Source organism: Hydra vulgaris, chromosome 14 (assembly GCF_038396675.1).
Source record: "Hydra vulgaris chromosome 14, alternate assembly HydraT2T_AEP".
Lineage (NCBI taxonomy): Eukaryota > Metazoa > Cnidaria > Hydrozoa > Anthoathecata > Hydridae > Hydra > Hydra vulgaris.
The window spans coordinates 25,086,447-25,089,761 of NC_088933.1; the positions used below are offsets into that span (position 1 = coordinate 25,086,447).

General features: G+C 29.4%; 1 long non-coding RNA gene across 1 annotated transcript; it reads right to left on the reverse strand.

Annotated features, from left to right (window-relative positions):
- Positions 1-414: 414 nt before the first annotated feature.
- LOC136090614 (uncharacterized) lies at positions 415-2,902 on the reverse strand. The gene is made up of 2 exons (XR_010643566.1): positions 1,808-2,902; positions 415-808 (listed from the first exon to the last, which is right to left on the reverse strand). It is a non-coding gene; the product is annotated as an uncharacterized LOC136090614 (long non-coding RNA).
- Positions 2,903-3,315: the final 413 nt, after the last annotated feature.

The following is a 3,315-nucleotide window of genomic DNA, read 5'->3' on the forward strand; positions in this document are numbered from 1 at the left end:
AGTTTTCACAATGTGCGAAAGTGTCTTATCTGAAACATCAAAAAATCCTGCGCGCGCCAATGCTATGTAGTAAATTTTCACTTTTGTTCTCTCCTGGATTGAACATGTGTTTTCCTAACCCGTTAGATCTAGAACAGAAAGGAAATCGCTGTTATTCAAGAAAAACTTTGCTTCTGTGACAGGGACAATGGAATTTGGAAAACCACGTGCTTTAGAGAAAATTCTAAATTTGCTTTCAATCCTAAGCTTTCTCCTATAATATTCCTGAACTGCAGAGTTGTCCAGATGTTTCTACAACTTTTCTAAACACTCTAGAACGTTCAAGAAACTGCCAGAACTTTCGAAAAAGTCACAGAACTTTCTAGAACATTCTTGAACGTTCCAAAAGTAGCTGTACAAGTACAAAAGCACAAGTGTCTCAAACAAAGATTATTATTGTCAATTTTAAGCATTATTATGGTCAATTTTACAGGTTGGTACAGAAGAGAGAAGCGATCCATGAAGTTTGCTATCGGCAAGGGCCGATACGCAGAATAGCAAACTTTATGGGTCACTTCAAGCAACTGTTACTTCTGCATGGTAAACCCAAAATATCGTCGTACCGGAAAAAATGCACTTCAGATTGTTAATCCGGACATATCTTCTTCCATCGCCACTGCACCACACAGCCCCAATCTGCCTGTTTGAATTCCTCCTAGGCGGTATTGGCCATCTTCAGGAGACAGCAGCAAGTCAGATAGCGAGGCAGATACTGGAGATATGGATTACGATTCCGCAGATGAAGTTGAGGATAGATAGCCGTACTTCTCTAATCAGAAAATATGAATAATCTAATTTTTTTTTTTTTTCTCCATTTTTTGCCGTATAAAAATATAAATACAACCAATATTTCGAATATACAGATGGCCGGGGCAAGAACAAGACACATTTTGTCTTATCGCCAAGCCCCGAGATTGATTCCGTAAAAAATAAATAATTTCGTATAGAGTATATAATTGTTACCAATATATATAAAATAAGACTTTATTAAAAAAAATTTTTTTATTATATTAAAAAGATAAAACAAAAACAAAAAGTTACAGGGTCATAAAAAATTAAAAAAAAAAAAAAAAAAAAAAATTTAAAAATTAAAAAAAAAATTTCTTTTAAACTAATAAAATAATGAATAAAATCTAAAATAACAAATTCTTAGAAATAAATATTAAATAAATAAGTATATAAAGATTAATATAAATTTGCACAAATTAAAACTTGCAATAAAATAAAAAAATAAAAAAAAAGGTTTTTAACAAGAAATTGAACCTTTTCAATTATAATATATATATATATGTATATATATATATATATATATATATATATATATATATATATATATATATATATATATATATATATATATATATATATATATACATATATTTATATGTATTTAAGCATGCTTCAACCTAAACCATAAAAGGGTTGACAAAGATAAACTTTAAACTAAATCGAAAAAACTTGTCTGTGTCACCCAAAAAAGTCAAGCACTCCATCACTAACTAGGAGCATTTGCTTCAATTTTACTTTAAATTCGTTTTGATGTTGATTAACTTTTTCGGATATTAATCTGAGTGACTTTCTTGACACATTTTCAAACGAGTGACATTTTTTTATGCGAGTTAGTTGATTAAACGAGCGTTAGGTTTCGCCAGCTTTCGCAAGCTTTTCGCCACTTTTAGTTTTAATAAACTAAAATGTTCAGTTTGTTAAAATGTAAACACATTTAATAAATAAATAATAAAAATAAATAAATTTTTATTGAACCCACCATTGGAAAGAAAATATTACATTTTGTTATCACATTATCTGCTTAATCAAAATCAATTATTTCTTGTTTTTTGAGTAAATACTTTACAGCTTTACGTGAATAAAGATTTATACAAACTCACTCGAAATTTTATTAACGTGAAGCAATTTACTCCATAAACGCTGAGTACATAAACAGAGTACATAAACATAACAGAGTACATAAACGCTGAGTACATAAACAGCTTTACATTAATAAAAATTGCTGAAGTTTTTATCAACGTAAAGCTGACCAATTACTGCGTAAAAGTCATTGCTTTTTTTAATTCACCAGGCCTTTAGGTTATCAATTTATTTACTTGCAGATTGATTATAAATTGTTTGCTCTTTTTAGAAGCATTGGACGGAAACGCAGGTGGTATTTTTATTGCTTCTGAAACCAATTTTGCTTTAATTAACACATATTTACAACATAAAGTTGTAAATATGTGTTACGTGTGCTGACATAAATACGAATTGGCATAAGTGCACCGAAAGATTTTGAAAACATTGACACGAGTGCAAACTTGGCATAAGTACGAATTGGCATAAGTGCGCCAAAACTTGAAAACATTGGCATTAATTTTGTTTTTATACCATTTCACGCACACCCTGAAAATCTAAGACCTTAATGCTAAAAAACATCTCATAAAAATGCTTTTAATCCTTTTATTTTGTATGTAATAAGGTTCTCATAACATCAAAAATTGAAATCAGTGTAGTGGTTTTTTTTTTTTAGAAAGCACTCGGCAATTTTTTAGGATTTGCCCGCCTCGTTTTATTCCTAGATGCTTCCGGGCTAACAATCACACTTGTAATAACAGTAATTAACCACATTAAAACTTAAATAGGCCAAAAAAATGCATGCACGTAGTTTTGTCCAATTAATTTAAATTCTGGCCCACTGTGGTGCGACTCGTTCTTTTTCTGCTTTTAACTTTTTAGCTCCAGATTTGTGTTAGTATGCCTTTTGGTACTCATTTTAAATTATATTAATCGAGTTCTACGTGCAATAAACGATTTAATCAGTTTTATATTTTTGTTTAAAAGAAATTAACTTTATTTACCTTTTAATCAACAAAACAAAAGAAAACAAATGTTTGTTTAAAAAAATATTCTAAAAGACTTAAGTTAAATTTTAAACTTTATTTTACAGATAAACAAAAAAACACTTTATGTTGATCTTAATTTTAAGCGACTAAAAGACGAAGATTAAACAATAAAATGTAGGACATTTAAGAACACCACAATTTTTACGCAAAATTGATTAATTAAAATTGAATACTAAAATATTATTTAAAAGATTCCATTTAAAGATGCAACGGCAAAATAGCTTTCGCTATTTTTTTAAACTCGAAAGTTGTTAACGCGCATCCCTAAATCACGCATAAGCACCGGCGAAGTGTTTCCATTAAACGAATAGCGAATAGTAATTTGTTAAACTTCGCTAGTTTAATAAATCGCCCCCTCAGTATTATCTTGTTCCATCAA